Here is a 14808-nt window from a genome sequence, read left to right as displayed (position 1 = left end):
TTAAGCAGCCATACTTTAATTTAGTGTCTAAAATTAAGTGATCTGTGCTGTATGTTAACTTCAACTAATGTATTTGTAATTTACATTGCATTAGTTATTAGAAAAGGTACTCTCTGGATTTTTGAGGTAATGTACATCATTTATGATGCAGTAAAGCAAACAAAACACAAACTAGATGCAGAGTTTGTATTAAACCTCTAAGGAGTTTTCACTATAATCAGCTCTTTAATAGTCCTCAAAAGTAACACTATAAAAAGACAGTTTCAAGTATTAAATTAATCATACATTCTGTAAAAGGAAACTTGTTTTCGTTTGCGTTAATAATATCAAAGAGTTACAACATTTGCCTTGATTTTTGAAGTTGTATGTAGGAAACATAGTATCACAAAAGTGAGTGAGCTGTAGCTACTGTGCGTATTATGAAAAAAATAATAATAGGAAAATTTGATATGATTATAGTCAATGCCAGTACATATGTTTAACCATCAAATGTACATTTGGACACAATGTGGAGAGAAGACCAGAAATCTTTGTCACTAGTGTTCTTGTTGTGTGTGCAATGTAATTGAGATTTGCACAATAGTACTATACCTAAAAGCCTCATTTGGCACATTTATGTCATCAGCTCAGTTCAATGTGCAATCTTGGACTTGTCCTTTGTGGCTGCTTACATTAAGAAAAAAATGCGGCTTGAGCTGATTAACAGCGTAACTGATGATGACTGCTCTCGAATCTGGCTGACTTCAGACTTTGAAATCTACAAAATAGAAATTTGAAATAACTCATGCCAGATGAACAAGTGAACCAAGGAGATAAATTCAGCAGGGGAGCAATGATAAACTGGGTAGGTTTAAGGAAACAAGCAAGTGATTGAACGTTTGATTTCGTTCCACTTGTAGCTGTGGGGCTTCACTGGAAGGAAAAGACATCATGCAGCAGCAAAAAGCATATAAATTAAATAGCCATCAATTTATGGTTTGGGAAAGATAGTTTATCATCTTTGAAAAGCAAGCTATTATTTACGTAACAAGGACAAAAAGACTGAGGTGAGTTGAGCCTTGTTGACAGTGTGGCCTTTTGTTCCTGGCGAGGACAGTTGCTAGATTGAATTAATCTGACTTTAGAGCCTAACGTTTATCTTGGTCAGTCATATCTGATCTTTGGCTGTCAGGTGGAGATGGGTTCCTTGAAGAAATAAACTGCTTGTAGAGCTAGTGAAGGATCTGCTTTGTCTGTATACTATAGTGGCAGCATATCCAAATCAGCCAAAAGTGTATGTTTCTCGAATTAGAACAATTTTAGATAATAAAATAATTAAACCTGTAGAAAAAAGTATTTATCCCCATGTTACATGCCATTAGACTAATATGATAAATAATAAACGAGGAACTTAAAAAGATATTTATTTAGAGCTGTTTAAGTTCAAATTATTAATATTGCACCAAAGTCGAATAGAAACCATTCCATTACTTTCCTCCAGTCATATTTTCCATGGATAATTTCCCATTAGTTCACTTCTCTCCAAGAACTTCCCCACAAATACATCAAACAAACAAATGGGGAGAAAAAAAACAATTACAACAACAATTTAAAAAACAAAACAAAACATAAAAACAACTTTCACTTCTGCTGGCACAGTTTCGGTTCAGTACAGTCACTCCACTTTGAAAGCTGTGAGCTGATCCTTTTGACCGTGTCTTTTGCTACCTGGGCCATTTCTAAACCAGAGATCATAATCCTCGAAGGGCCCTCATTAAGTCTTTGCTCCAATTAAGCCACACACATTTCGCCACAGCACAATTGCTTTGTACCACAGCACACAAATCCTTCAACAGTGGATTAGGCTGTTCAGTGGGTGGGATGAAAATAGCAGCGCTGGTATGTCAGTGGAAGAGGTGAGCACTCCTTAAGTGTCAGCAGCCAAGGGAACTATGTTAGAGGTAATATTAACCTAAAAACTTCGTCATAATAGATATGGCCTATTTAGATATCTCAAATGTGGCTTAGCAAGTGGAATCACTAAGCAAGTGCTGCTGAACTCGAATGGTATGTGATTTCCACCTAGCATCAAGGTCATTGAGCCCTAAATGTTTTATCTTTCACTGTTTCATAATCTGTTATTATCCAGTGGATGCATTAATGAACATGGTTAGATATATTGTTTTCACTTCTTAACCGCTTCATATTGTACATTTCTTCCATTTAATAAAGAAAAAAGAGTGATTGTCAGCAAGATATTTCCCCTTCGTTATACTAGTTCAGTCTTTAGCACTGGAACTGCCAAGGGGGTAATTTTGACCATGTTGGCATTTTAGAATTTCTGTGGCTCTGTTAGATCAAAATGCCATAAAATCATATTTCCTCAATTTTCCTAAAAGGGTATTATTCATCAAATATTTAATTTCATGGTATGAGATCAAAACATTAACCATTTCTACCTAGAACCACTGAGGAGGTCATTTTGACCCCATAGAAATTAAGCTAAAACCACTACTGCAACTCTGGGTTGCCTAGCAACATGATTATCAACTATAGTTTGTCAACTATAGTTTTACATATTATATTGGCCATTAAAAAACATGACTAATTTTGGAGTATTATCATTAACTAAGCTTGCTGCTTTCAGCCATTCATGACCAATGAAGCAATGACAACTGCAGATTAAATAGACAGTACAGAAAATAGTAAATATTTGGCTCCCTGCCTTTCTGTGAAATAGAGTGACAAAAAGTCAGCTCTTCTAGTGTGGAGTTATCTTAAAACTGTTGCTGATGTGCATTTTAACATTGTACAGTCAAGTAAGGCACATTCACTATCTGAGGCTGCAAAACTGAATTGCATGCGCTCTGCAAATGCTACTCACTTGTCTTCTCCAGCTGAAATGATGGCGTAATGAGGCATTCTTTGGCAGCTGTTTAGGAAGAAAAAAGATCAAGTTGACCAGGCAAGGAGAAAGATATTGTGCGTATGTCATACTAGTCTTTTCTTGGCTACCATGCGGGTGTGGTAGCTAATGTACTTCCTTGGAGTGACGTTTCTTCAAGTGTGTTTATCCTGGATCGCTGGGCATTTGTGGATGCTGACTCGTTGAAGTCGTGAGCTCTTTCACCATGTCTGCTCTGATTTGTGTTTCTTTTGTTTTATTTCAGACCCTGGAGTAAGTGACCCGTGCATAGAGTCACACTACACGTTTTCCACTGGGTTTCTGTGCTTCTACAACAGCTTATGGACATTTGATATTGGGAAGCTAACAAGGTATGTCACTATAAATCCATGTCTTTCTGTAATTGTGAATTTTGATATAAAAAAAACATTTTTATTTTATAATATAATATGTAATATAATATTTTATAATATATCACAGATAATTAACATGTTTGCTATCCCCAGCTTACACTTAAAATCAATTTTCAGCAGCTTTCATGGTGCATGTGTGGTTTTAGTTACATTTGAACAACAAATTGATGACGATTAGCACTGATCTATGTGAGATTGATCTGACTCTGCACCACCATTATTTAACGGTCCTTAAAATGCGAGGGATTGCTTCTCCCTGAGATAAAAGGAAAGGAAATCATCATTGCTAAGTAGTTTTACATAATTTAAAGAATTGCATTTGCATTAGTGGAATTGATTGGAAAATTTCAGTTTCCTTTACAAGCATTTTGTACTGGTATTGGTTATTTAACTTAATTTAAGATTTAAGCCAAACAGGATTCTAGATTTGAATCCAAAATGATGAGATAGTCCAGTTTATGGAAATGCCTGTGTACTTTCAACACAAGACTTACCTCAATAAGTATATGGTATATATAGTATATGGTCAAGATATAAAATATGACATATTAATAATACTGCTTCTGCAGGGAATGACTCTGTGGGTATCCACCACATCTAGCAGTCTGCATAGCCTCAAATGCAAGTGCTGTATGATTCTGGTCAGACCCAGTGTATTTTTTTTTTTTTTTTTTTGGGGGGGGGGGGGGGGGGGGAGGAGGGGGGGTTACCATTTGTCTTTGATGTCACTTTTTCAATAGATGCACTAAGAAAAAAAATGGAACTGGTTGGAAATTAATGTGAAGGGGAAGGACTGTGCTGAACGACGTGAGGAAAGAAAATATGTCCCTCCGTACTCCCTTGCAGCCGTGAGGCATAACACAATTAGACTTTAGATTGTTTTTTCCTCCTTCTGCCCGTCTGATTTCTGCTCTTGCCAGACTATTCTCTTTCATCTGCTTTATTCCTCTGTATTGTCATAATGTAGCAGACCCTGAGTGCTCTCACAGATCACTGGTACAGCTTATCAGTGAAGTGGTTCTGCTTCAAATTGGGTCCCTTAATTTAGTCTTTCTGCATTCATTCTCAGTATTAGACTTTCAGGCAGAAAAAAGATGGTAGTGGCAAAGAGGTAAGATAAACATACTTTAGGCAGAACAATCTAGAATACTACATGAAAATCTCATGCAGAGTTCAGGAACTAAGGCAATAAAGAACGGTGTGTTTACAGTTCTGAACACTGAATAAGCTGTTTGCTTTTGGAAACAATTGTTGAGATCACCTATTCAGATCTATATGTTTGAGAGATAAGTCAAGGGAAAGGCTTACATCAGGTAAGAGATTAAAGTGCTGTATTTTCTTCCTACAATATCTGCTACTTACATATTAGTGTAAAAAAATAAACTGGTTATTAGCCCTTTTTTTCTTTTTTGGATATTTTTCATTTATTACATGCATATGTAAATATATATTTGGTTTACAATATTACAATTGTACAAGTGTTCATGTGCCTCTCCAAATATATACAATATAAATTTATACACCAGTTAAGAGTCCACATTGGATTTAGTATTAAACTTGAGCATAACATATTTAGAATCCTTTCTTTGCAATTCATTCTAGTACAATATCCTCAGTAAATTCTAGTAGGACAAAGCGCAGGAAACATCCACATATACATTTGTATACATCTTAAGAAAATAATGTGTTTGTCAATCTTGGTAATCCTGCTAAAATTATGTAGGGTAGAGATTTAAACGTAATATACACTCAGACAGTAATATAGAATAATATAGATCATATAAATTTACCACAGGTTTAAATGTAACACTAAATGTTACATCCAATTTCAGTTAAGTATTTAAGTGAAATTGTCATACTGTGTGGTTGCAGCTGTGAAGTGAGTTCAATGGACTGGCTTGTAATTTTTCCTGGGATTAATGAGTATGTTTACCCACTGGCTACCACACAGAAATGCTCGATTCTCTGACTTGTCAGATTTTGATGTTTTATCATTCCTAGTGCAGCTGTCTCTAAATTTACACATGAAATCGTTTTTAGGCATTACTCATGGATATGAGAGATAAAACAATATTCATCTGTGGCTACACTTTACTAGAATGAACTTAAAGGCATGATTAAGCCATTAAGGCCACATCTGCCAGCCTATTTTTTTTTTAATTTGCACAGAACTCTGTTGTATATTGCTACAGTGGATGTGACATTTTAATTAAGCAAAGGCTGTAAAAATTATTACCGTGAGGTTGCAGAGAGCTACTGCTCTCATCATTGTAGAGACTAGTTGCCATTCAGTCTACCTTTGACAAACTAGAGCACCCGGAAAATTATCATAACAGGAATAGAAAAGGAAGGTGGTGTAAAATGAAATGCATCAGGGTTTTTTTTCTCCATAAAGCAGTATTACTCTATAGTGTGTACTACATGTGCTAGATAGCTGAGCTTGTACATCAGTGCAATACATTGGCATTAGAATACATTTCAATATATTTCAAAACTTTCTTTTTGCCTTTTTAGTACTGCCTTTAGAATAAACAAGAACACTTAATTTGACACACAAAATGCCAACTTAAAAGACTTAAACACATCATAATAGTTTCTATATTATCTGTGTTTATGAATGCGTGGATGTGAATCTTTTTTTTCTTTGCTTTGCATGAGTAATAATTTATTTATTGCATGAGCAAACCATACCTAATGAAGAATGAAGTCATCTAGGATCAATCTAACATTTGTAACCCAACATGATTTCCCAACAAAAGAATACGAGGAAAATCAGCCTGTTTAATTTTACATAAACACTAAGGACATCTAGATTCCATAGGGTATGGTTTTAAACATAGTAGACATACATGGTAGCACTTTATAATAATGTCACATTATTAGGCACTAGTAAGGTGTTAGCAAGTGCTTAATTCATCATTTATATATCATTACTAATTGTTAGTATGTCATTTGTAAATACAGATATGTTTATCATTCAGTTACTGTTATACCATGTACAGCTATCACTGCTGTAACTACTACTACATCACTGTAGTAGCAGTAATATATATATTTATATTGATAATATATTAATAATTTCTATCTCTTCAGCATCTTGTGTCTGTGGTAAAACTGTTCAAAAGACGATGTGTCCATGTATGCAGAGCCACTCTTAAACACATATACTGTAGTGTAAATGTGTAACAGAGGAGTTTTCAAATCACAACATTGTGGAGACATTCCACTGTAACTCTTTAACCTCATGCTAAGTTTACAGTCAGTGAGCATGTCCATAGAAGGTGCCGTAGCTTTAGAAATATGAATTTGTAAAGAACCTGGAACATATTTACAGTTTGATTTTTAGTTGTGGAAATTGGATGAATGTTTTGTTCATGTTTATAGGGCTATACATCTGGACAAGGAACTGCTTCGGTTAACAGGATAACTCTGTACAGCTTCTGCAGTCACTGCTACCTTAGTACATGACATGACATCATAATGACACATTATCAGAATGCCATTGTAATGGTACAGATTTTCTCTGACATTTAATAGAATTTCATGAATTGGTTTGATTAAGGGGGGGGGGGGGGGGGGTGCTAGAGTGATGGATTTTGCAAAACATTCTCTATACACCCTTGTCAAAACACAGTTTGACTGGTATGGTGAGTGGGATGTGGCAGACAAACAAAGGAGGGTGAGGACTATCTCAAACGGTGATGTGTCAGTGGTGTTGTCTGTTCTGACTAATGTTACAAAGCAAAAGCAGTGAAACACAGTCAGCACTGTGGACAGCTCTGCTCTGTATTGTTTTCTGTTCAGGACCTTGGACAGTTCCCCTGAGATCTAAACACAGTCACAGAGAGAGTTCATTCACAGTCTATCTGCTGGACAGAGACCTTTGTACTTTCTTTTACATTCAAAAAGTAGCAAATGAACTAATCTGAGGCTTCTCAGTTACCCATTAATCCCTATTACCCAGTGATCATAGAGTCAATGAGCAAACTTTTTGTTTAACTGTGTGATAATCACCTAAAGTAAGCTGTTCCAGAGCCTATAAATTCCTGGTTGGCGGCCAACCAGTTGCCTCGAGATATATTTCAGTAGTAGCAGAAGTGTTCCATTTAAATAAAACTGATCAGTACTTTAATGATCTGTAGATTTCGTTAATTATTAGGAGCTCTGTCTGCAAGGTATCTTATTAAAACCTGTTTTTGAGTCTAGCTTACATTTCAATTGGATGTCTTTAGGCTATAATTAAAAAAAACATACTAGAATGAAAAGCATTGTCTTTTGATAGGATGTTTAATATTTTGCATAAGTACACTCAGTTCGTACAGAAGGAGCATTTATTGTGAACCATACAAATAAATGATCACAAAAATAAATAAGCAAACACACAAACAAAAAGGGTAAAGATGGAAAAGAAGAAGCATCCCAACAGTGGCAGATTCAGCATAAACCACTGCTTTCATATTTCATTAGTGCAACTCCGACTACCATTGGGTTGACATCATGAATCAAAAATCTTTTTATAGCCTCAGTGTGACAGCACATCTGGAACTATCTGTGTACATGTGACTGCTTTTTTGTTACAAATTATACCTCTACAGTTCCTTGATTGGACAATTCAGTGAAAGAACACACAACAAGCAGTTAAACCGAATACTTAATGAACCTATGTTTGTGTTCCAGTATTGTGTGGTTTAAGGGTTTTGAGTTTTTGTATGTATGTGAAATATCAGTATTTATACACTTAAAATGATAAGTATATAAAACATTACTTTCAAACAGTGTATTTATGAACAGCTAAAGCTGATCGGCAGACTACCATTAAATAAGTGAATTTTTCATGTACTGCAGCCTGACATTCCTTCCAGAGATGGCACAGAGATACTTGCTTAGTAATAAGAAAATAATGCCATCCCATTGCCTGCTTACACCTTCAACACATTCCTTTTTTTTTCCTTTTTAGCATCACTACTGATGTAAATAACATTGCAGTCAGCATCTAGGTAGTGCTATGGAAAAGGAACACGTGTAAATGGAGTAACACTTTTTTTAGGTGGTAAAAAGTCTCCAGATATGACCAGACATACAGAATGTGTCAGCTAGGTAGTACAGTTCCCAGGAAGAGACAAAACCGTCGAGGAACACTGATCAATACTGTAAGATATAATGAAGGCAGGGCAGGAGCAGAGGATGAGAGATTATTTCAAATGTAAGGGCTGTTCAGCTAGTGAAGTTCTATAAATCGGAAATGTCCTATGAAAGTTTTTAGCTCATATATTGGACCAATATATGATGTTTTGCTGAATTATGTTTTTGTGAGACGTCTTGAGTTATCAAGGACAGTAGACATAAATTTATATTTTAGGCCCGGCTGGTGATTAGATTCACTCATCAAGTCTAACTTTTATAGTGTCTGGGGGGGGATCAGTCATGATAGTTCATTAAAGACCTACTTACATCTTGTTGGATTCAGTTGGCTAAATCTTCAAAGAGCAGCAGCACAGGTCAGCTCATCACAGCTTGTGATAATCTGACCTGTAGAAAAATCTACTGGAGCTCACAAAACAAGTTACCATGTGACTTTCCTCTAATTCATTCTTTTCCCTACATTGCACATCTACACCCGATCTTAAGATTTCCCCACTATCTTCCAAATCCCGCTTTAACCCCTGGTTATACAAACTGTCCAATAGCAGAGTTTGAATGACAGCACAAGGTCTTCATGTCAAAGTAATTTTTCTTTCACTACAGCGCTGCATGTTTTTCCTTCCCTTGTCTGTAAATCAACACCATTATCATTTTTCTCACAGTCAGAGCCTTACCTTGAGTCTGCTGAATCATGCTGTGTACACTGTGAAAGACTGGGGACTGCATGCATTACATGAAAAATTTCTCTGGGAGAAAAGTTCAAGAGACAAATTTTGAGGTTTTTCAAACCCTGACAATACATGTCCTATGGGGGGGAAAGTATGAAGTTTCAAACATAAATACATTTCACATTTTCTCCAACACTCAGGAATAAATTTGAGAGAACACCTTGTTCTGCTATTCTGTTATGGCTTGTTCTTGTGAGTAAATACAATTCACTCTGTGATGTGGATTACTGAAAATGCATGAACACTTTTCTTTTCCAGGATTTCTACAAGAAAACACCTGGGTAATTTACCTCATTTTCACTTTTTATTATTTTCTGTGGAAAGTTTATAGATGTCATAAGCCCTTTCTGTCATGTAAAAAAAAATCACACTGACAGTAAACACTATTTAGATGTCAAAAATTAGATGTCTTAATCATCAGCTAATTTTGTGCAAACTTGCTCTTTTTGTTTTTGTATGTGTGAAGAAAGGAGTTCTAAAGAACATAAGTGCTTTGTTATTGTTGTGTTAATTGCAGCATTATCATTACATCCATGCACAAAATTATCTATTAATTTTAGTCAAGCAAGTATATGTATTTGAATTGATTTTTGAAAAAAAGAGACCCTTTCAAATTTTAATTTGTCAGTTTTAAAAGTTAATATTTGTTGCATGTAGTCCTGAGTTTAACTTGTCCATAAATATCAGGATCAGTGGTTGTAGAAATGTTGCAATATTTAGTTTCGTCCTTGTAACATTAGAATTTCAGTGGATAACCTCTGTCATTCTCCGAGACTTGTTATAAAGAGATTTTGTGTGTAGAAATTCCCTCTTTACACATGTTCATAGATCCAGAAGATGATGGAATTGAGTTCCCATATTGATTTGACTATAATAATGCAAGGCAAACCCTTACTACCAGTTCCAGCATCACCCTCTTCTGTCCTGTTCATTTTCACATCTGTCATGGCTTTTTTTGTGCATAATGTGTGATTCATATGTGGTTTTTCTATATCTGTGTTTTGCTGGGGTTGTTTTCATGAATTTCAGAATACCAGATGGTCCACAAATTTAGGCTCCTGTTACCTTGTTTCTTTTTTCATTCATGCTTCTAAATGATTAATTATTCTCCACTATTGGCATTCTATGCAATAGGTGCCAATAGGTTTGGCATTGCAGCTGGAGATTAAAAGTAATTACAGCAGTAGCTTGGCACATTATTATTTATAAAATTTATATTGGAAACTTTGGCTGTGTTGTATTAGATTCCAGAACAACTGACTAAGAAAATTTTTTTTTTTTATGCCATTGTCAGTTTTGTTGAGAGTGGCACTGACACAAGTATCACTGTTCATTCAGATTGTTCAAGATCAAAAGTACATTACAGTAACTGTAGTATTAGACAGTATTTCATCACATATATTAGGTCATCAACCTAGGTTTTACCACTCACTTCAGACTTTGGATCTGAGGTAGGAAAAATGTTTCAGCTGCTTTTTGCATGTTACAGGCCATTTAACTATCTTCCTCAGTATCACAATGTTCAGAAAGAACATCAGTGAATTTTTTTGTGGCTTTAAACTGCAAATGCATTTTATTTGCCAAATGTTGTTATGATTTTTCAGGCTGGTCCCATCCTAACAGTGTATTCAGCCAAGGCACCTGTGCTGGAAGACCACATAATATGAACTCTTTGTGTGCCTCTAATATTTGAGCATGAAATTGTGATTAGGTTTCTCCTTTTCCAAGTAAATAAATTGATGCTTATGCTGTGATTCACTATTTAACATAATCTTCACAATAACTGCAATTTAATCTCTCACCGAGCTGTGGTGCAAAGAGTGCTTGTATCTCCTACTATGTCATCCGTTGATTCGCTTCCACTTATCCTTATTAGAGTTACGGGGATGGGGGCTGGAACCTATCCCAGCTACCATAGGGCGAGAGTTGGGCTTACACCCTGGACAGGTTGCCAGTCTGACACAGGGTAACACAGAAAGACAGACAACCATTCTCACTCACATTCAAACGTATGTGCAATTTAGAATCACAATTTAACCTAACCCTATTAATTGCATGTGTTTGCACTATGTGACGAAGCTGGAGTACCTGGTCATAACCCACACAAATATGGCGCCTATTCAAGATGGTTGCTCAGGCCAGTGGACAAATGAGTATCATGTTTTTAAAATTAATTAATTATTAATTTAATAATTATTTTTTTAAAACCATGATAAGAAATAAATAAATACTCACTCAGTTCTCATTGTGACTCTTTGAGCTCCCCTTTAGCGAGAGCTTATATCTTTAACTGTCTGCTCAATAACTCAGTTCCACTCTTATCTCAGCCACAAGGAAGAGATTTAGTGTGAGGTGGGAGACCATTCTCTTAGATGCTGTAGGATGTATCTCACAGCCCAGTCTGTAAAGAAATACAGAGGAGCCCATCAATGATGTCTTTGAAAGATTACCATGAAGATAGTTAATAACATTGCACAGCATGTCACAACGGATGGTTTATTGATGGATGCTAGAGAGGCATTTTGAAAACAACATGGTGGTGAGCACTTGTTTTATAAATAGGACTGCATGGAGAGCATCTAAATGGAAGAGATGGGTCTATTTGGGATATTGATTTTCTTCATATTTTTACTATAAACGTCTGGTTTAGGCAATCACTGAAATAAAAAAGAATACAGGATCATATACTATTTCTGATATAAAATTCCCATAGGAGAGAGACTATTTCAGTAAGTACTGATGAAAATTATTGTTGTCCAATATTGTGTCCAGTGCTGGCCAAAGGGAAAGGTACGATTGTAGCAAGATCTGACAATATTTGTGTGCTTCTAATGGAAATGATTCTGCATCAACCATTGGTAAGGGGTGCAGGAAAGGTGTCTGTAAGGTGTTATAGGTGTTACTTCATACTATATTTAAAGGCATCTTTAAAGTAGGCTTCAGTCAGTTCCTTAAATAAACCCATGATGCAGTAGATTCCACAATCTAGTTGAATGTTTTCCCGCACTGCTGTCGATTGTTGATCTGATTTTGAGCTGTGTGACACTTTGTTGATTTTATCGTGGCGTTACCTCTTTTTTTGTCTTGTGATTAGATCATCACATCTTCTGTGTTAGTGAGCACTGCAGTTGACCTGTTACTTTCCAGATTTGACTTTGTGGAACGGAATAGAAAGGATACTAGATTTTTCATCATACTTTTCATTGTCTCAAAAACAGACATTTCAGGTCCCATGATTACTTCTCTCATGAGAAAACAAAGCGCCACTTTGGTGACGGGACACAAGAGTGTGATTATGTGCTCTTGGGGTGCAAAGGGACATGTTTATACTAATACATTCTGACACGAGATATGTTTGCACCAATTTTTCTCACTTCTTCCTTCATTTGAAGTTTTTCTGTGCCTCACCCTGTTCTCAATTTATTCTGCCATTTCTTTATTTATTTTCCTCAATTTCTCCGTACTCATATGTCTGGAATTTGTATGAGACACATTATTTGCATTAGTGGCTGTGCAGAATAAAAAATGAATCCTATTTTCTGGCTGGTCTGCCTCACCCTTGTTTGTTCCCTGCCCTTTATTTCTTTTGTTTCCTATTTTGACATTATTTGGCCAACTTGTTTGTTGTCATACCCAGTTTGTTCGACTTTGTGTTTGTCTGCCTTTGTATTTGTCTTCATGTTTACAGAGAGAGAAGATGTATTTGTTCTCTTGTGTTTGCTTTTACTGTTTAGTGAGGAGGTTTGCTGCTGCACTTGTAGAGACCAAACCAGAGAGAGGAGCTGTGTCTTTCTCAAAATGTTCCCATCTCCTGTTATACATGGAATTCCACTGAGAGGAAAGTGTTTCTGAACAAATATATGTGCTCATCTATTCAGAGAAATAGCAAAATACATGCAGTCTAATATAACCCAATACAACAGTTCTGTATTAAATACTAGTGTTGTTTTATGTACTTCATAGTGTTAAAAGTAAAGGGAATAATAAAGTATAATAATAATAATAATAATAATAGTAATAATAAAGTCTATTTTGAGGAAATTTGTCAGTAGACTGCAGTGTGATATTAAATCACTAGAATATGCTACAATACCAATATGTTACACTTTTAGCAGTTCTTCGTGAACATCATACTTAATACAAGGCAATTGCTGCTGTTATGTAGTTCCACCCACCACAGAAATACTTTAAAATCTTTAATTGTTGGACATTTAACAGTTTTGATTATTTTCTCATTGCTTTAGAAGTGAAATGTTACAAATCCATGGCAGCATATGAATACCATCCAAATACTTCAGTCACTTAACATGTTTAAATAGGTCCCAGGTTGATTCTGTGAGAGTCTCCACTCTGTTGCATGCTACAGTCATGACCAAAGGTTTTGGCATTTACAGAAATGGTGTTTGTTTATAATATAGTAAAGAACAACTACAACTGTTTCAAAGACTTTACTGGCAAAAAAGAATCAACGATGGCTGCACGAGTGTCCTCCAAGGTAACCATTGTTAGCCCAGGAAGACAATGATTTTTATACTAATAAGTCTGCTCTTAAAATTCATTGCAAACGGTGGTGTGACTTGAGCTGTTTTGTATTCACTCACACTTTCCGCTGTGCTAATGAAGTGATACAGAAATTCTATTAGCTGATCATTTAACATCAGGGCCAAAATGCAGTTAACTTTATCACAAAGACACAATATTAACTTTTAAATGGATGGAGCTCTTTGGAATTCATGAATATGCTTCAGCTCGTTCTGCACAGTAATTTAAAAATATTGAAGCAGCAGAAAAATTGAAGTTTGTGAAAACACAGTTTTGGTCATAACTCTGCCTGTGTATGTATGGAGAATACTTGACAGAGTGCATGACTGCATCTTCAAAGCATGCCAGCTTGATTGGTTGCACCCTGTTCTTGTCCTATAATGGAATCATTGCTTATATGATCTGATGACAAAGAGGCAGTTGAACTGATACCTAACCATCCCCAACTCATAAGAATAGAACTGGTTCTGCCTAAAGCCGCTAGCTAACCCACTCATTATTGTTATTGTTAAGCCTAATCTGGGTTGTAAAGTAGTCCCCTTTTCCCTCCCAGTTTAGGCAGAAGTTTGGTGAGGCCAGGTATTTTTTTTTTTGTCTCCAGAGCTCCCCACTAGTGGAGAGACTTAACCCTTTAAGACCTACTATAGAACCAAGTCCGCCAGGGCTTATATCATAGTTTTACATGCTGTAGTGCCATTTTTTAGAGCATTTCAAGTTGATATACATCAATACAACCATTATAGCCCAAATTTTAATAATATGTATGCATTAAGTATATAATAATTACATAAATTGCAAAAAAGTGCAATAAACTACAAAAAAATTGAAAATCGTTTTTGTTTTTTTAACATATATTTCTAGTTAGAGAAATTTAAGAGGCTTATCCCTCAAAACTGTAAATACAAAAAAGTTGCACAAAATAGTTTCCCACCACAGGAAATTTAGTTTGAGTGTCTTCATAGTTTTATTTTTGATATACACCAATTTTTATATACTGCAAGAAAAACGAAAATAAATATTATAGTGCAAATTGGCAAAAAGACAGCATATGCATCAAAATAAACTATTTCCAGCAGTGCAATATGAGTCCTAAGCATCC

At 35.6% G+C, this 14808-nt stretch overlaps 1 protein-coding gene across 2 annotated transcripts in view; it reads left to right on the top strand.

The window, feature by feature from the left end:
* Nucleotides 1-14808, top strand: part of lingo2 (leucine rich repeat and Ig domain containing 2) — a 222081-nt gene that overhangs the window by 62687 nt on the left and 144586 nt on the right. For both annotated transcript variants that reach the window (XM_085284003.1, XM_085283996.1), the window contains exon 3: nt 3150-3255. The gene's annotated coding sequence lies outside the window, so the exon portion shown is untranslated. The remainder of the gene's footprint in view (nt 1-3149; nt 3256-14808) is intronic.

This window comes from Mchenga conophoros, linkage group LG2 (assembly GCF_057382185.1).
Source record: "Mchenga conophoros isolate Kocher_MC1m ecotype Shallow Benthic linkage group LG2, M_conophoros_male_GT1.1, whole genome shotgun sequence".
NCBI lineage: Eukaryota > Metazoa > Chordata > Actinopteri > Cichliformes > Cichlidae > Mchenga > Mchenga conophoros.
This window is presented reverse-complemented; position numbering and strand designations above follow the sequence as displayed.